This window comes from Oxyura jamaicensis, chromosome 1 (assembly GCF_011077185.1).
Source record: "Oxyura jamaicensis isolate SHBP4307 breed ruddy duck chromosome 1, BPBGC_Ojam_1.0, whole genome shotgun sequence".
Lineage (NCBI taxonomy): Eukaryota > Metazoa > Chordata > Aves > Anseriformes > Anatidae > Oxyura > Oxyura jamaicensis.
The window spans coordinates 62645591-62665874 of NC_048893.1; the positions used below are offsets into that span (position 1 = coordinate 62645591).

The following is a 20284-nucleotide window of genomic DNA, read 5'->3' on the forward strand; positions in this document are numbered from 1 at the left end:
CAGCCATTGCCATGAAAAGAAAATCAACTTATTTGCATTAAAATGTATAGGAAACATATCTAAGGACACACATCTAAGGAGATGTTTGTGTCCCATACTAAATAAACATTAGAGACTGGCAAACCTATTTTTCATGAAATGTATGGGGTCATGAGACAGATACTGGCAGAAAAAAACTTCCCGTTCGTGTGCTTTTGACTGTTCTCTGCAGCTTCACATCAGCTGAAGGAAGAGTAAAGGAGAGCTATAAAATTGCGAGCCCCCTTATCTCCTGCTGCCCAACATTCCCGAGTGTAAAACATTCAAGTAATAATCAGGTTTCTTTTTCAACATCATTGGGTGTCACCATCCCCTTGGAACAGACCTGAGTTTTCTGCTGAGTGACCCTTAACCTTTTTTTTTTTTTTTTTTTTTTCTTACAGGAATGAAACTGTTTTACACCAGTTCTGTTGCCCAGCAGCTGACGCAGAGCAGAAGCCTTCATCTCCAGACTCATCTCCAAGGTGGGAAACTGCTGCCAGCAAGGTCTTTTCTTGTTCATCCTCTCTTGCTTTCTCATCACCCATCATTGATCTTTCTGCCCCAGAAAAAACTCACGTGTTACACACCCCGACCCAATTCTACCCTCCCTTATGCCCCACATCCCCAGCACTGCTGTCCCTTTCTTTTTCTCCCAGAGATTACTCTTTCAGTGTAATTGCTCACAACCCCTCTCTGGCCTCCACTCACACACCCCCCTGTGCCTCTCTTCCAGCATCTGCTTTCATCAACCCCCATCCCCACTTGTACCTTTTTTTACCTTCCTGCATCACTTTGGCAGTGATATGCACATACCTCATTCTTCTCCTTTAAATTAGTTACCCCACATGATAAGTAAACTGGGCACACAGTGTTTTAACCTCAGCAAAAGTCACCAACAAAGTCAGAGTTCTGCCTAACACTCTGGCACACATGGCATCTGTTTCATCTCTCCCGTGCAGACCTGGGGTGAGAGTTGACCTCTCAGAAATGCCCCGCCAGGATCTCACTTGTGCACAACAGTTACTGGGGCTGCCTGAAACAGAGGGGTACGGTTTTGCAGCTGAAATGATTTGAGCTTGCCAGCTATGGTCAGTGATAGGCTGGTGCTATTAACCATTACCAACTTGTATTCAGTGCAGGTAGGGCTGGGCACACCAGCACTTATCACAGCTGTCATCCATGGAGGACATCATTGGAGGACATCAGTGCCAAAACCGAGGGGTCCAAGGAGTACATCAAAATTACTTGAGATGCACATACTGGATGTAGTTTCCATGCTTGCCTTGTTCCTCCATTCTTGCCATCCCCTTCTCCACTCACAGCTTCCTATACCACCATTTCACAGACCTGCTCCTCTTTGTCATGCCTCATCAGACTTCTGTCAACAGTAAACAGGTTTATCTTTAAAGATTTCCCTCATCACACTGCAAGGCGTTTACATCTGGCATTTGGCATCAGTATAAGAAGCCCAAGTTACTGGGGAGGGCTCTGGGCAGAATGGGGCAGCTGAATTGCAGTAGTGAGGCTACATCATTTTTGAAATGATATTTCTCTTGCTTGTTCTGCTCACTGGAGCAGTCTGTGATTTCTGATTTCCTTCCAAGGAAAAGTGTAAGTGCTAGACAACTGTGAAGAGAATAGGCATAGGTGCACATGTCTATGTTCAAAAGTAGGCTTCGGCCACACTTGAAGACAAGGTAAAGGAGCAGGACCCCTCATTCCCATTGTGTATGAGGATGGAAGGGTTAACACCCTGTGAAGTCTGTGCTGAGAGTTCTCAAGGACTGGTAAAGTTTGTGTGACAGCCCTGTGGGATGTCTGCAGCTGCATCTCAGTGGCAGATGGGGAGGTACAGTCAAGGAAAAGGAAACAACAGAGGTGGCTGTGGTAGGGACAGCCACCTCTCCCTTGCATTTCTCGAAAGAGAGGGTTTTGATCACGTTCTCTGTTTTGTCTAAACCAAGGCGCAATTTTGCCATAGCTAGCTGCCATCATACCCTGGTCCTTGACTCTGCCCCATTCTTGTCCCAGCCTCCATCTTATTTCTGATCAGCTTCTGATCAGTTTTTAGCATTTTCTTATCCTATGAGGCTGCCATTCCCACAGTGCCTTAAGCTCTAGGTGAATTTTTGTCAAGCTCATGTGTCAGATTTTCCTTTTCCTGCCTAGTGACTCCCAGAGATCCTGCCCATCCCTCGAGCCTTAGTTCACCTGCCCTCTGTGTACTGGGAACCACCAAATTTCTCACCTGGGATTTGGCATGTAAATCAAAGCGAAAACAATCCTTTATTAATTCCAATTAATTCCATTAATTTAACAATTTGGCAAATTTCATCCAAATATGCAGAAAGTCAGAAGTGGAGATGAATGACACTGCCCCGTTGACCAAGCATGTTACATGAGGGGCCTCTCATACTGCTCTGTGCTGTCCTTTTTGTGTCACCTAGGCTGCCTTTTGTGGCTTGTCCCACTCTGCAGGCCCCCTGCTTTCCTTACTTTCTTTACACAGCTTTCTCTTTACCATTTCTAGCGCCCCTAGGCTAGACCCTTGTAGCAGTCTGAGCCTGTCTGTGTGTGACACACTATTCTGCGTAGAGACAGAGACAGTTGAAGCCACCATGGCTATTTGAAGACAAGAAATATTCTAAAAGTCTTCTGCTTTTTGAAAGAGCAGCATTTATATGCAATCTCTGTATGTGATGGTGTCAGGTGAGAAGAATACCTCTGCTTTCCACAGTGTGCCAGTGCAGAGGCAGAGCACATGCAGGACTACTGAGCTCAATGGTCAGCTTTATGTTGGCCAGAACACACCTCTCAGCCTCCACTAGGTCCTGCAGTTTTCCATGGGCACCCTTCATTCCTGAAGTGACGTATACAGGGCAGTGAGGAGGACAAGAGAAGCATAGAGCAGGAAAACCACAGGGTCACCATGGAGCTCCCGTCTGTAGCTGATAGCTGTACTGCTCTGGAATAACTCAATACACTGCTGAGAGACGCTCATCAGATCATTTACAGAGCCCATCACCCTGCTCAGATCATGGGCAGGCTCCCTGTTGAACCAAGGCAGAACAAAAGTCAATCAAGACTGAAATATGTGGGTCAGAGAGCCTGAATAGGCAATCAGTTCCTGGGTGAGCCAGGACTATCCCTAAATAAGCTAATCAGGACTCCCGAGGGGAGAGTCTGGGACACAGGAGCTCCCTGTACAGCTCTCCTGAGCACTGCTGAAGGGACAACCAGTCACAAGTGGTGCTTTGGTGGATTTGATAAACCAGCTCGAGTTTATTCTTTCTTTTCTCCCTCCATGATCAAGCATTTCCCTAAATGAGATAAATCCTGTCAGAACTGATGCCTCTAATAACCATCAACCGTCTAGTTTTAATTAGAGTTTGCTTCATTAATGCCCCAACTCCTCTCTGCACAGCAGATTAAATAATGTACTTGCAGCTCATTTACACAAACCCCCAAACTGCAGGGCTGAGCTGCAATCCTTTAATTAAACAGCCCGGCTGATCCCTACCACTGCCTTGGCTCATCAGTCTAAGCCGATTAAAGAGAATAGGGACTAATAAAGAGCATAAACAGGGAAGTGACTCTCATCTCTTCAAGGGACTTGGAGACTCCAGCAGTGATCGGCTGCTGTCTCCTCCTCTGCCAGGAGCCTTTCCTCAGCCCTCATCACTTCCTTCTGGGACCAGCGAGAACAGCCCTGCTTTCAGGGAGAACGCAGCCTCATCTTGGGCGACAGAGGGAACACGGGCAGCAGGGAAGGTGAATGTAAAGAAGGGTATCTAATTCAAGGCAGTAAGAAGAGCGATCGCCTGACTGCAGGACAAAGCAGTGAGAGCAGCCACACAGCTTTGGTGGGGCAGAAGGTAAAGAAAACAGTAGGCTCAGTTGTTGGGATCAGCCTAGGAAAAAAGCCTGGTTCTCCTTGTGTTTCGTGATGGTCATTGTCCATTGTTCTTGTTGGTTTTCCCTGTGGTTTGTCCTACTAGGCTTCTGAATCTTTCTTTGCTACCCATCCAGCTGAAAAGGCCTTGGCTTTACCTGGGTGGGAATGACTGGGAGCAGATTGGTATCTAACTGCTCAGCAGAAGGCAACCTGATGAGGCAGGTATGAACAGCTGAACCCATACCGTTCAGCTTTGCTTCACTGACTGCCACAAACATTGCTCTGCCCCTTCTCCCCTCCAGTGTGTGAAGTCATTATTGAGGGATGGGGTTGGAGCTGAGTGTCACCGTCCCATGAGTTTAGCAATGTGAATTTCCCACCTGGTTGCTGTGCTGGGTTGCACCAGTGGTCAGCAAGACTGGTGCTGCAGGCCAGGAGCTTTAGGAGACAGATTTGATGCAACATCTTCTGCCTTCAGGAAGCCTGGAGCCAAAATACAGTATGTGGTGATGGCAGCAGCAGGCAGATTCCTGTTCCTGAGCTCTGCTTAGGGCTTCCCCATTTCCAAGTACAGTTGAAACCCTGGAGAAGAACCACCACTTTCTACAATGGATCTGTACACTACTGGCTTCACGATCACAACCCATCTTCCAGGTTTGGCTTCCACTGGGGATGCCAAAGATCAGGCTGAGTGGAGTGAGGAGACTCCAAGAAGGCAGTAGGAGCTAACCCTGCTCCTTTGCTGAGGTGCTGATTAGACTCTGATTTAGCCAAACCCTATAATTTCATAAAGCAACTGCTCTTTTTCTTGCTGGCTTCTGCCTGTTAACGGCAGGGTTTCATTCTAGGGATTTGAATAGCCTAGTAATTGCATTTCCCGCTTCTCCCAGTCTCACAGTGGAGACTGGCATCCCAGAACAATGACCTTAAAATGTGTCCAGCAGCAGCCCAGCTCTAACAGGATTACATACCATTTGCCTTTGTGTGAGGTAATAGGGCTGAGATGAGAAAGATTTGTTTCTATTAGAGTAATGAGAGGAAATGATGGAGTCACAATTGGAGGGAACAGTATATTCATTCAATTGCCTTTCAGAGGCTTTTCGGAGCCTGCCTCTGGCTCGCCTGTGATGCTGAATAGGAAATCAGCAGAAAATCACCTCTGCTCCAGTGGTGAGGAAAGTTCTACATAAAACATTAAGCACCTGGGGCAGGTTCACTTTGGCAATGGTCATGGGGATGACACTGGGGTGCCAAATGATCTTGCCACAGAGGAGAATAGATGGGATCCAAGTATAATTGTGCGAAGGGCAGGATCAGACCTCAGATAACTCTTTGGGAAGGGATGAAGTTTCACCTGTGTATTTGTGAGAGAGATGGTCCCTCCTTCCTGGAAGAGGAGCAGGTAAGACCTGACCTGATTTTAAGACAAAGCAGGCAGAGTCCTCCCAGGGAGAGGTCAGGGTTCTAAGGACTGTCATGTGGAAGGGCTTGGATGTGGACTGAGCAGGAGACGGGGTCTGAAATGTCTATCGAAATTTGGACTGGCTCTACTCACATTTGCACATAATATTTTCTCATGAGATGTAACTTTCCAGTATGGAGAGTGCTGCTTAGTTCAGGGCTGAAATATGATCAGTACAACTGGCAAGTGTTTGCTTCATGATTATGGACCAATTAAGTTGTAACTCAATATAGTTTAAACTTCAAACAGCTGTGTACTCATTTCTAAAGTGCCTTCTGCATTAGTCACCGTCACAAATTGGTTACTGCCTGGCATCACAGCACGCATTAGTGGCAAGGAGACATGTAAGCCATTGGCTACATCCCCAAGCCAGCCTTCCCTGCATTTCTGGTGAAACTCCTTCTTGCCCTATTTCTGACTTACCAAAGTACTCAAATGGAATAACCTTGTCCTTGCTGGAAGAGGAATTGTGTTTGTTGTTCCATTGTTGCATGTGGGAGGGTGAAAAGTGGAGGGACAGATTTTAGACAGTTCTTTGAAAACAAACCTTCAAACACCTTTCTTTCCATCTCTCTGAGCTGCATGACGGTATGCTACACCTTAAAAAGCACACAGTTAAAACAAAATCTGATTTCCTTTACTTCTGGAAGTCTGCTGTCTCTGACTCTTTGTATATCTTTATCTGAACTCTGTTCAGAGAGAGAACGTGCATTCGTTCTGTGTCCTATGAAGTCATGCTAGAAGACGTTGGCACAAAAGAGCCATGCATATTATCCACTGCACCGTCACAGCATCATGTCTTTCTTTGACTCCCCCCTGCTGTAGCCCGGGAGCATTTCTCCTCTCAGAATAGCTCTTACTTTGCCCTTGGGTCGTGCTAGATGCTCTACCAGTCAAATCCTCCTAAGAAAGCCACAAGATTGTATTTGGTTTGCGAATGCAGTAACCCCTAAGACTGAGGCCAGTGAAGTTGATAGGAACTGACCTGTTCTCCAAGTCAATTCTCCTTTTTAGATACCACTGAAGCATCTTGAAAACAAAACCAACCAACCAACCAAAAAACACACCACAAAAACAAAACAAAACAACAAACAAACAAACAACAACAACAAAAAACAAACACAACTTGAGTTTGGTGGGGAATTATGGTTTTCCGCCAGTATCTGTCACTCTATAGCCATTACAGAAAAATAGATGAGCTGCACATTATGACTGACCCTGTGAAAGACTGACCTTGCCTGACACAAATAAAGCAAATCCAGTTCATGAAATGGAAAATTGGCCTTTTTGGCTTAGGATTGCTGGCAGGATATTGCTGGCAGGATATTGGATATATAACCTGGAGGTCAGTGCTTCCTCTCATCTCAGAGGTACTCAGTGGCTGTGGCCCAGGTGTGAAGCACGATAATGATTCTAGTCTGTATCAAACCAGATCTATAACCTACCACACAAAACAGCACAATAACTCTGACTAATTGGTCCCCAGCTTGCAGTGTCAAGTGCAAACTCCCCGAATCAGTGGAACACCGAGGCTGAATTCTCCCCTGATTGTTAAGGGAGAACACTCCAGGTCAGGCTTACAGCACCTGGACACGCCAGTGTAAAGTAAGCCTCCACAACTATGGCCTGTGCCTTGTATGCTCTGAGGACAAGAGACTTTATATACAATGCTCTTCAGCCTGACTTTCATTCCTACTGAAGCTATCCACAGCACTGTTTTTGAAAGTACACAGGAGAAGTTTGAGCAACATTTCTGCTTTGTTAGCACATCCCGTTTGTGCTTCTTTTCTCATTTCTGTTCCTTATTGAGGTCACAGGCATGAAGAGAGGATTTTTTCTGCTTCTTAACAGCTCATCTACTTCTCATTCTTTCCTACCTGTAGACTTAATAATCCTCTGTTCAAGATATTACAACCGGAGTTTGTGGAGATGCTGCAAACAGGCAGGGATGGGTCAGCAAAGTTCACATAAATATTCCCCAGGCTCACAGTTGTCTGAGTTTTGATTTCAGTTTGACAGAGATGTGGGCCAGGAATAATGTCTGGACCCAGATCAGAACTCTTCCTAAGCCTGGGAGTGAGTAGATTCTTGCTTTTTATGAGCATTTTGTACAGTCAGAACTAGCAGCTTTAATTGCTTTGTAGAGACCTAGGTAGAGAACCACAAAGATATTTAGTGCATGTAGATTTAGGGGAAAAGTTGAAACACAATTATAAGCAAAAAGTGTTTTAGAGAACACCCCTAACATCATAGTTACCAACGACCTTGGGAATCTCTTTCAGGGAAGTATAGTTGGCAATTCTGGTACATGACCTGGGAGGAATGGCCCTTTCTGGAAGCATTCAAAGAAACAGGAGGTGAGTTTCAGATGCAGTGGCTCAGTCCTGTGAAGGAGATTGACCAGGACAGAACATCTTTGCACTATCTTCCATGCAGATGTTTCTCTATTTCTTCTCTCCAACAACTAGTGTAACCACTTTCAGGCAAATTTGGAGAACATGAGGGTGGGGATTTAAAGTGAGGAATAGATGGGCTCTTCAACAGGAAAACAAAAATCTCTGACAGCAGTTGGGGCATTCCTGTCACATTGGTTGCTTTATTTGACCTCTGTTGACACCTTTCTTAAGGAAGAAAGAAGATGGCAGGAGAAAGGTCAAAGGAAACCAATCTGAAGTATCTTGTTTTGAAACTGCAAAGACAGACGTGTTTGCTGAGAGCCTGAGGCTGTATCCAGCCATTTCCTGGCCCCATGTCCTTCCAGTCCTTCCTTTGCCCCTGTTGCTTCAGTTGTCTATGTGGATCCCGGTCTAAAGGAATTCAGACTTGGATTTAAGTACTCTTCTCCTGCATGTGACAGCACTTTGCATTTCTCGGTCCACAAGAGTGGTAATGTCAGTGAGAGTTGATCATAGCCAAACCCTGCAGTTGTGGGAGCCACTTTCACCAGCTATTTAACTGGTGTTTAAGCCATTAAGCTATCAATTTGTTGCTTTAATATTGGGTGATTTACTCATGACTTGCAGATGAACCTCATGTTCTCTCTCTTGTGTTGCAAAGAATTCCCTGTCCATAACATGGCAACTTCTCAGTACCAGTGGAATGCAACATTAACACCTTCTGTATCCTGTGCTTTCAGTGTGATAATGCCACAGAGCTGCTTGTGAAGAAGCAATGACAGCTTTGGAAATAGTCCTTTATCTAGCACTGAAAAATGGGCACAGACGGCTGATACAGTAATAGCAGATGGACTGTGGTGGAGCTAACACCATTCGTCCTCATCCCCTACTGGTATCAACTGACCTGATCTACATCAATCAATATCCTGTCCCCACCCCTAAAATTGGTCCATTCCAGATCTTTTGTGCACAAAGGTGCATTCTGTGGAACTCAACAAGTGGTTTCTGTGGACCCTCTGTCCACACACTTCTTCATGGCTTATGAGGGAGAGGGAGAGGTGAGGCAAGTACGTATTGAGAAATTGGCAAAGTGGCAAAAGAGCCATTGACAAAGAAAGGGAGACATAACTGAGCTCAAGAAAGAAAGCAGTGAGTCTGAAAGGAAAAGGGATGCTACACAGAGGAGAATGACAGAAGAGAAGGTAGCAGAAAAAGCAGAACGTTAAAAAACAACATAAATGAAAGAAATTGGAGGGAACCAGAACATAAGGAACAGAAGATAATGAGCAAGTCCTTTGAGCAGAATATTCCTGTTCATGCCAACATTCTTTGGCAGTGACAGGAATGAGGCTCTTTTTATCACACATTTTCTTGCAGTGTGATGTCAAACCAAGGGGCTGTTGTCTTTTCGGTGCTCTACAATACTAACTCACTCCTGTGCAGGTTCACCTTCATGTGGTGGGTTCTGTGTTTGAATACAATAAGATCTCCTATTGGGAACACATGACTATGCTCCTGAGTTCCTTCTTCTGCCTGGCAGGCTTTCAGATCCTCCAGAAAGAACTGAAGAGTCTGAGAGGCTGAAGAGAAGCACACTGTATAACTGCTCAAATCACTTCATAGAATATCCTGAGTTGGAAGGGACCCACAGGAATCATTAAGTCAAGCTCCTGGGTCCACACCAGACCACCCCAAAATCAGACCTAATGTTTGAGAGCATTGCCCAAGTACTTCTTGTACTCCAGCAGGCTTGGTGGCGTGACCACAGCCCAGGTGAGCCTGTCCCAGTGCCTGACCACCCTCTGGGTGAAGAACCTTTTCCTAATTTCCAGCCTGAACCTTCTCTTCATGCTGTTCTTTGGGTTCTTCATGCCCTTTCTTTGGGTTCTGCAAATAGCTGAATAGCTGAAGGAGCGGGGGTAAAAATGATGGGAGACTTTTGTGACTGTCCCTGTTCAAAAGAGCTGGGGTCCACCCCATCTTCTGTGAGGAAAGATAATTCTGAAGAAAAGCATCAAGACAAAAACAGGAGCTGAGACTGAATGAGATTTGGGTGCTTAATCCCCTCATGCTCCATTCAGAGACTGTGGATGCAGAAGCTGGATGGGGCCTAGAAGGTTAAGTGTAGTGCAAGGATACTGCTAGTAGGGTGGAAGGAGCAGAGGATGGGATAAAGACAGCAGCAAGCAGGACTCTGTGTGCAGAGAGGGGCTTCTTGTTTCACACCAGTACATGTCCTGAAAACGGACATGCCTCGCCCATTTCCTAAAGCCTTCCCCTTGAACCTTTTCTCATCGCTGTATATGGTAACGTGCCATTGTACTGGCTAGGTGGAAAGTTAGTGCAGAGGGGAAACAGAGGAGAGAGGCAGGGCTACTGGGTAGAGGGAAGTTCGTAAGCTATCTAATGAGGGTACTGAGGATACAGTATTAGAGAGGACAAGACTTACCTTTCCTTTTTCAGTTCCCAGAGCTGTTTGTATAACATGCAGTACTACTGCAGCAAGCCTGCCTTAGGAACTGCCAATATGCTATATAACAGCAAGTAGAAGTGCTGTTCTATTCTGGGTTAATTTTATACATTTAAGTCTCACTTCCCATGAGACTTCAATTTACTCTCCTGGGTATCCAAAGTCAAGTCATTAAGAGGGTATGTAGGTTATTTAGTCCATACCTAGTGGTCCTGCTTTTCAGGGCTGTCAAGTTCACACAAATGTCATTGAGGTGAGTTGTAAGTTAAAGACCAGTTTGTGTGACTGCAAATTAGGCTGTTTTCTTTCTAGATTGAGGAATCTGACTCTGGCCACTCAGTCTGGAAATTTACTCTAACAACTTATAACTATCTCTCATTGGTTACTTGGTTCTTTCCATATACCATTTGTAAAGCTCTCCCACAGGGAGCTATATTTGCCTGGTGAAAGAACTATGTGTCACCTTTTTCATGTCCCATACTGGTAAGTTGCTGCTTTCCCATAAATAGGTTGTGCTGCTGTTGTTATTGCCTGTGTATCTGGGTTGACTGCAATCTTTCTCATCCCAGCTGTTGGGGAAAGAGGAAAAATGAGGATAGGCTGCTGTACGTACATGTTGCTGGTACTCTTCTGCACATCTTCTTGGGTGAGTGGCAAAATATAACAGATGCCTGTAATTTCCCAGGTTACACTAATGCGAGAGTAGAAGGTCAAGATGCACAGAAATGGATTGTGTGGAGATGCATTGTGAAAATTATTGCTGTGCTGTTACAGCACGACTGGATTTGATAAGCATATTAGGGGTTGTCTTAAATATATTAGCATACAGGGCTAGATCCTCCACTGACTTTGATCCACAGTCCACTGGTGTAACACCATTCAGCCACCAGCCTTGGTTCTACTCAACAACACAATAGGATTGACTGTGTCAAGACAAAGTCCTGTGTTTCTTAACTACCTTGCCCCCAAACATTCATGTCTGAGTACAAATTATAGGGATGGGAAACATTTTATTCCTCATAAGGAAGAAAAGTTGAAGTGGCCCCGGAGGAATCTGAGTTTGTATGTCCAGAAGTGTAAGTTGCTAAGACATTCTCTTTTCCAAATAGGAGTGAAAAAAGATAGAAAAGTGATTAAGGCCTTGGGAAAGAGGAGTCACATAAAGAGGATCAGGGTATGAATGAAGCAACAGTGACACAGTAGGTTAGAATATGGAAAAGTGGAGCTTTGTGCCTGCTGCACAAGGTTGTGATGATAGCCATTGGTTGGGGAAAGGGGAAGGATTACTAACCATGCTATTTTTATCATGGTCTTCAGCTATAAGCCAACCCCAAACCCCAGATCTGAACACACTGGAAAAGTTAAAAGCAGGATCAAATCTGCTTTCCTGAAGCTGTTGAATAATGTTTTGAGTGTCTGTATGGAGGATGGTGGTCTGAGTCTGTGTCACTCTGTATGTTGAGGAGGACAACTGGGCTTCCTTCTCGTCAGTCTGACACAAACAGTGGCCTTCTACTGGGTTGTGGTGATCAAAAAACTGAGATATTTGAGAACAGCCACAAAATGTACCTGGGTTACACAAAGGTCTCATGAACCATCTCCCTCACTGCCTTCAGTAGTCAGTGACCCCAGACCCTTAGGAAAGGACCCATAGGGGCAGTCCAGTCCCGAGGGTCTGTCACAACAGGTGGAAAAAGAAAAACATGGAAGCCCTTGCCTAGGTCTATAAATCCCAAGAGCTGTGTGTCCCCTGACAGGTAGCTGGAATAGGAGAGCAGTGGGCTGAGGGGATATGCAAGGTTTCCTTCCCTCGTAGAGGCTCTGCTGCCTCCCAGCCTTGAATTCATCTCATTTTAGCAGTGAAATTCTATCTTCTGCATGATTGCACCGGCAGGCTTTTGTCAGCGAATTTGGTGATGTTCAAACCTGCCTCAGGGATGAGGAGCCAAGAGATCTGAGTCGAAGTGGCAGAAAGACTGCTGCTGAGAAGCCAAGTTTCTCTTTCCCGGGGTGCTGAGCGGGCAGTTACACTAATGCAGGATGCCATCTGTTTTTTCCTCCTCTAAAAGGTCGTGTTTACCAAACATTGCAGAGGCAACAGAGGTCCAGGGTTAAAGTAAAAGTAATTAAACAATGTAGGGCTTGGGCCTCCTGTGCCTTCAGTGTCCATTTGGTGCTTTTCACAACTCAGTAATAAGTACAGGTGCCCTGTTTGACTCAGCCACAGGTAACCCCTCTGCAGTGACAGGCTGTGGGACCTCTTCCCAGTCCCACCTGCAGAAACAGTGCTGCAGCCACCACCTAGGGTGTCAAGCACCAAGGTGTGGTGAGCAGCTGGGGAAAAGGGGCTGTACTTTCCAGGCTGGGTCCTGTGCTCCTGCAGCTGGTGAAATAGCAGATGTGGCTGGGAAGGGAGAAGGAATGTTGGAGAGGTGGCCCAAGTTTCATTCTGAGGTGTCACCTAGACGGACATAGGAGCTATATGAAAAAATAAAAATGTGAGAACAGTACCACCTGGCGTGGCTGGCCTTGCACCATACATACCACCTCTTGTTCAGTCGGAGCTGCCTTAACTGTTCCAAGTCACTGTCTGCAGTAGCCTGTCTGTCTCACTGAAAAAACAGAGATGCTAGTCCTCAAGTGGCTGAAGCTGGTCATGGAGAGCCTACCCCTCAGACAGGCAGCCCACCCAGCTTGATACCTGAACAATCATCTTTGCACCACAAGGGCAAGCAGTGCCTCAGGAAGGTTTAGCTGCTACGCTACTGTTCGGTAGCAATAGACACAACGACACAACAACATGGAAGTTACCCAGTACATGGGTATCATGCTTAAATACTGAATCAGAAGTGGCAGCCTTGATTTTGGCACATTGGACCCTGTGGAAGTTTGAGATGTTTGTTAGTATTATTACATATTCCACCTGCTTAATATACATCTTGCCAAAACCACTCTAAGCAATGTTGAAAAGATGTTGCCAGTTTCAGTCTGTGCTAAAGGATGTTAAATTTAATTCATTTCCAATATATTAAGCATACTGTACTGTCAAGTCTATTTTACAGGTGTGTGTGCCAGCCTTTTTATGAAACAAGTAATGTATTCTGGGACGGGTAATGAGCTTGGTTAATTATCATTAATTCCTCTTGGGTAAAACTAGTGTGAGAAGATGGCTTGGTGCCACTGCTTTGCAAGGTGTTACGTGAATGTAGACAAAATCAGAATCTTGTTCCTATTTTGGTCTGTGTTGGGGGAGACTGTCTGAGAAAGCTGCAGCTTGGCTGGCAGGGGATGATTTGCCAAGATCAAGTTCCAAGTTCCCTGCCTCTCTGGCAGGAGACACTTCTGCCTTCCATCATTTTCAGCATGCTCCCAGAGAGCATTGCCTCCAAGTCACCCTAAAACCTGAACTTAAAAGCAAATCAAAAGCAATTCTTCTGCACTCAGACACCGAGCATGTCAGAAATCTCTGAACCTTGAAAAGACCCCATAATATATTACCAAGCCTGTCTCAGCCATTTTTCATTGAATTCTGATCAACCCATTCACCATATGTTATGGGTGTCCTCAGGGAACACTGAAATGAAGTAAACTGAAAAGGCACTTTGGACCCTGCTAAGTCAGCAACTGTTTTTTTTTTTTTTTTTTTTTTTTTTTTTTTCCTGAGGGAGAGGAGAGAGGACAGGGGAAATGCTGAAATGTCTTAAGACAGAGTGAGATTAGTTTCTTGCAGACTTAGGGTCTGGACTCCTCTCTGCATATGCTAATTGCCTCTTTTTCTAATACTCTGTATGGTATTTTCTAAAGGTTTTTCTGGTGTCTCTAAAACTTTGAAGTCTCATATGGCTCTTGGGTCATGGTAATACTAATTAATTACAGCACTTCAGAGCAGCATATATGCATTAACCAACTGATCCTTGTAAAAGGCTTTGTGAAATGGATTCATAAATTGTTGTGGCCCTCTGCAACTGGTTCACCTAGTCTCTGCCTCAGTTACAGGACAGAGTGATGACCCTGAATACCATGGAGGAGGTGTGACACATGTGAAACAGCAATGTAGTCTTTTCCCAGAGTGCCAGAGAGACTCAAAGGGAGTTGAGATCAGCCCCTGTAGCACTTTTGTAGCACCTCACAGCTATAGCTTCCTCCCAGTTAACTGGACCTTCTTTCATCACCACTGTACCTGCCAACAGGGCACCTGAGCATCCTCTTCTTGGGTTTCTTACATCTCTGGTCAAGTCCAGGAGAGCTCTTGCTATTTTTGTTACTTTGTTATTGCTCTTATTTATCTGCAATATTTTTTCTTGTTGTAGGAGAGCAGGAGAAAAGAGATATCTTTTGTGTCTTGACCACATGGGAGCTGTGTAGCTATGGAGCAGATGGTCAGTGAGAAAGTTCAGTTTTAATTTCGTACAGGTCTAACAGTACTGTCCTTGAGAGCAGTACTTCTCCTGGCCCTACAGTCCTGTTTAGTCACTCAGTTATCTGTAAATATATTTCTGAGAAATTTGAAAATTACTCTCAGACTGTGAAATTATTCTAGTATTTGACAGCAAGGGCAAAGGAATGCAACATCTGCAGCACCCAACTTCTGTGTTCCTGCTTACAGGTCTAGCTTGAAATTGTCCTGAAACATTTGGGAACAATGGGCTGCATGTTCTTTCTCAAGTATGGGAATGTTTAAACCTGGCAGTCATGATCCAATGAATAACCATGGTTCAGCTCCGAATCAGGCAGTCTGAAGCACAGATCCTTGCCAAGCTGGAAGTATATGTTTCCCACAGCAAGGAGCTGGTGAGGAGAACACAAGGAAGTGCAGCTTCTTGATCTGTGAGAACTGAAAAGCAGTCAGATGTCTCCCAGGACACAGGATAATACAACAGCTCTGTACAGACGCAGGGAGCTGATACTACTAGAAGTGGGTTGGTGGGCATCTCTGGCTTAGTAGTCTGTTATTACTGATTTGAGCTGGTATCACTGATTTTATCTATCATCCCTCTATGGTGATGAATTCGTCTCTCAGTGTATTCATTATAGAAAACTTTCCAGAGAAATGTGTACCTAGAAGCCAAATCCCAGTAGTCTCATCTACCTGTTGTAGACACTGCAAAAATATGTATGGGTGCTCAGCTGAATTGTCTCAGTGAGAGCTTTTTCACTATCTTGTTTTCTTGAAAGGAGATTCATCCCAGAACCCTGATAACCCTGTTTTGAAATGTGGTTTATGCTGGACTAGCTGTTCCATTTCATTTAAGACCTGAATCAGATTGTCTGTAGTCACCATCTTTGTTAACAAAACTGGTTTCTGTCTGCATCAGGAGTATACAAGACAGCAGTGTAAAAGTAGGAGGAGATACCTGGAGCAATTGAGAGAGATTTCTACAGCCGATGAAATCTATTTGTAATAATGACTAAGCTAGTTGCTGTGGGTCACAAAAGTCATAGAGTCTTCTTCTTCTTCGGGAAGAAGAGAACAGCTGAATTTTTAGTCTTCCTTTTTTATCTGATTGCAAGTGATTTACATTAATATTACCACTTTTGATCAAGCAATATTCAAAGACATTACAAATCTTTCCTACCTGATTGCATGATGCACAGAAATTGCTTCATTTATCATGCAGGAGTAGCTGTAAAAATTGTGGAAGACAGTGGTATATGATACTTTAGGACAGCAAGTAAAGAACACTGATTACAGCTGAAACTGCAGGGGTGATGCTGGGATACAGAACTAAATTAACCTAGTTGGAGTTTGGCCAGGACATTGGGATTCACACCTTAGACTCTGCATGGGATTTTTAATTATTACAAGTGGTTAGAAAAAAATTCTAATTCAAGAAACCAAATGTGCAATAGGACCATTCCTCTCCTTCATCACACAGCTAGAACATTTGATTGCTCACTGGGCAAGGGAAAGCAGCTATATCCCCATAATTTGATTAATAACATTTTTTCCAGAGATCTTCCATACTGTAGTGTCTGTCATTATTTACGTTTCTTACTGTTATTTTTGTAGTTGTTGTTGTTACTGTGATTACAATAGCGTCTAAGCCTTCACTCATTAATAAAAACTTCTCTACCAATGCAATTCAACTGTGTCACTCAGGACAGTGTCAAAAAATCAGGATCATTAAGGTTTTAGCCTGAATTTCACTGCAATATTAGTTTGGATCTTTAGAAGTGTGTTTTGTCTCTCCCATATGGGGTCCTCATCCATTGCTGTTAACATGCTAACATTCAGGCAGCTAAACAAAATCCACTTCTTGTAAGTCACTGAAGTTTCCCAGATCAAGCTGAAATTTCCCAGGTTTAGTCTCTTACCTGAAGGTGAAGTAGGATCGTCTGTTTCTTTGGAGCTTTTTTTTCCCCACTAAAAAATGGTTCAGCCATTTTTTCACAAAAGAGCATGTAGACAGTATTCCCACTTCAGCATGAGTATTTGCTATTGCTTTCTGAACAGCACAACAGCCAAACCAGCAGGGGGTTAAAAAGATTATAGTTAGCATAAAAATATCTAGCTGAAAAATGCCTTTGAGTGCTTCAGTGGAATCTGATTTTGATTTGACCGAGTTTTGACCCTCAGAAAATTCCACACATAAGTGCAGTGCATTCTTTATGGGTGTATTCACTGGGCTCAGCGCATGCACAGAAGAGGAAGACAAGGTTATATGTGTACGTGTGGTTAGCTTACATTCTTTTCTTAGCCAAGTGTCTTCAGGGGGTTGCTTCAGCTATGCATTGTAAGTGGTAACACTGAGGTTGGTGGTTCTCACGCATTTCTAACTGAATGCATGCACTTTGTGGTTGCAGTTTAGTGGCCTCCTCTTTCTTGAGGAATACCTCGGTAGTCTAATGAGGTCCAAGAGGGTTAAAGAGGTTCTGAGTATTTTGGATTGGTCCAACATCCTCTGTCTGATTGGGCAAGGTAAGGATCAGGTCGGTGAAAGTAACTAGAGTCAGCGATCCCTGGGTAGGTCCACAGTGATGAGGCAGGTCCAAGGTCAGGCTGGGGAGTCAGCCCTCCAGGTCAGAGTCCAGATCAAGCAGTTCCATGGCTGTGGAAAGGGGAAAGCTGTGGTGGGGCTGGAGACCAGCACTTTTATGGTGCTGCTAGTGCAGGAACTGATGGCCCTGGCCTGGCTGAAATGGGGTCCTGGGTCAGGGGATATCGTTGGGGGTCCAGGTGAGGCTGGTCAGGCCCTTGAAGTCTGCTAGTGCACTAAAGGCCCTGACAAGGCTTTCCTAAGAGCCTGGGAAATGTTCATCTCTGGAGGTACTCAAGAGTTGACTGGAGAAGGCCCAGATCAACCACACGTCTTTGAAAATGGACCCATTTTGAGCAGACCGTGAAGTAACATAACTTCTCTTCCAGCCCGGATTATTCCGTGATTCTATAAAGCCTACTGTTTGTTCTATATTAGCTGGGCATATAGGATATCCCATATCTATGGATGTTACTCAGACTCTAAACTGTGTGCGACTGAAAACCAAGCAGGCAGCATACACTGGAGGTGACACACAGCCTCACAAAGCAATGACACCAGAGGTGACGACAGAGCAATGGGCCTGAATGCTGCAAAATCTTGTGCACTCACTTCATGTTCTACCATGAGCAGTCTTACGGCAGGCAGTGGAAGCTCTCAGAAAAATATAGTTAAGCACATATGTGAGTGTTTAAAAGACTATCATGTCAGGGAATATTTGCTGGCATTTACAGTCCATTCATGCTCCCAGACAAGTCAGCTAACTCTTTAGTCCACTGCCTCAGGCTCTGACCTGCCCTTAAGACAGCACACTGCACTGGGGCCTTGACTCGGCAAAGCAATTTGGGGTACGTGGCTTGCTGAATCAGAGCTTGTGAATCTAGCTGAACTTGCTTTGTCGGACACAATCCAGTTCCCACTGAAGTAGTTGTGTGGGTTTTGGCATGCATTTCAAAGAAAACATGATCAAATCTATGCTCACCTGGTCATCCCTTGAGCTGAGGGCAAAAATTACTGCCCTGCTGGCTAAAAAGAGAGCGGACAGAACAGAGGCATCCAATGAAGGTGTTAACAGTGAGAACTGAAAGGTGAAAGTCTATAAATGTGTCCTGAAATGTGGCTGGACATAAAACAGAAGGAGTTAGAAATGGGGAGTTAGTTTACATGTACATCTTCAGGTTTGGAAAAAAACATGTTGAATTATATGTTATCAGGAATACAACAGGAAAATATTTTATAAGGTATACAATCGTACAGGACAGTTTTGTGCTTCATTTTAATGGAGACATTTCCTGACTGATGAATGTACAGCTATGTCATCTTAATGTTCTTTGACCAAGTTGGTTATATTGAATTAATGTAAGAGATTGGTTTATTTAAATTTATTTTTAAGTGTGACTGGTGACTACATGCAAGTATCTGAAAGGAGAAGCTTTCTACTTTTAAATCCTACCTTCTTAGTTCTGAAGTTGTGGTACTGTGTTTGACTCATCACATTTAGAGTCCTTATAGAAACTTTACAGAGTCCTTATAGAATATTTCTCAATTTGACTGTTAAGCCATTGAAGATAACAAACTTCATTTTAAAGTAACAGTAAGTATTCAAAAGTGCTCCTAGGCTTACAAGGTAAAGTCTACTTAGAAAACTTGTGCTCTTAAGAGCTCACAGCACTTTTGCAAATGAGTCTTAAATGCTTCTAAGTAATTTGGGCTCTACAGAAAATCATATCTAATTTCCCCGATTTTGCTCTGACATCAACACCAATCATAAAACAATTTGATATCTAGGTGACAGCAGAACTGATCATATATGGAGCAAATCCAAGAGAAAGAAATATGATTCAGAAGTGAATTGAATAACGTAATTGTGTTTAAATATGGGAGGCAGTACACATCTTTGGTTTCAATGGAATTAAATGCATTGGCTCTGCAGCAATTATTTCCAAACTCAATGTTGCTATTGACTAAGTGCTCATCCCATGGAAAACAGCGGAGCTGTATCCAGTGTACACTGTGCAGCAAAGTCCAGAGTTCATGTGGGCTGACCTGCCCACTCTGGGAAATCGTAAATTATTCATCTGTAGCCACTGGAAGGAGACTGACATAGCAACAAACACTCCCATAGTTCAAGCAGCCCCCCAAAGCCTTGTTTGAAATTGGATGATTTCTGAAAACATTTGGCAAGAGAGGTTAACAACAGACTTCCTTGGTACTTCAACGGATTGGGTATATGCTAATCCCATCCTGTTCGGAGCAACATGTCAGCCCTCTTAAAGTGCACTGCTGTCAAGCCTGGTTCCATACAATTACTGCTGTGGCTGACAGCAGAAAAGGGTGTTTTGCTTTCCCCACAAGACCTCGGTGGCACAGCAATCTGTCCTGTGGCTCAGAAAGAAACGGCTTCTTTTATGGAAGCTCTGCAGCCCGCTATGGCTGTGTTGCAGAGTTGCTTTAAAGAGTCAGGACCTTAGGGCTGGCTGGCTGGCTCTGCTGCATTGTTATACTTTCAGCTCTCCAAGAGTTTCTCTGGAAAGTCTGCAGCATTCAGCTGTCCTCACACAGTTTCTCACATGCCCACAGAAGCTCCAGGGGAAAGCTGGATCCTTGGGATCCAGGCTCCATAACAGATGAGCCTCTGGGGTGTACAGGGAGATAGCAAGCAGTAGGCAGCAGGGCACAGAGGTGACTGTCAGCTGCTCCATGGAGCAAGAGGGGTGTCTTTCGGCCGTGACACCCTCTTTGGCCCCTCACCTTCAATTGCAGCACCTTGAGCAGAGGCAGCCAGGCAGCTCCAGTGTGTGCAGCACAGGTGCTTGCTCTCAGGGAGGGAGGAATCACTGTACAGTCCTGCTCTGTCCCTGAAAGACACTCCTTGCAGCCCAGTCTCCCTAAGCATTTAAAATGCAGATCAGTGAAAGAGTATAGCAAACAATACCAAACATAAATAATACAAATAATAATAATAAAAATAATAATAATAAAAACAAATAAAAAAGAGATACATTGCGTTTTGTTCACAGTGACGATCCCAGCGGTTCCACAAGCAAGAAAGCCGGGTGTGAA

The 20284-nt window shown here is 44.4% G+C and overlaps 1 protein-coding gene across 1 annotated transcript in view; it reads left to right on the top strand.

Annotated features, from left to right (window-relative positions):
* Positions 1–422: 422 nt before the first annotated feature.
* IQSEC3 (IQ motif and Sec7 domain ArfGEF 3) overlaps positions 423–20284 on the top strand; it is a 59101-nt gene continuing 39239 nt past the window's right edge. Inside the window, exon 1 of the mRNA XM_035345385.1 lies at positions 423–503. The gene's annotated coding sequence lies outside the window, so the exon portion shown is untranslated. The remainder of the gene's footprint in view (positions 504–20284) is intronic.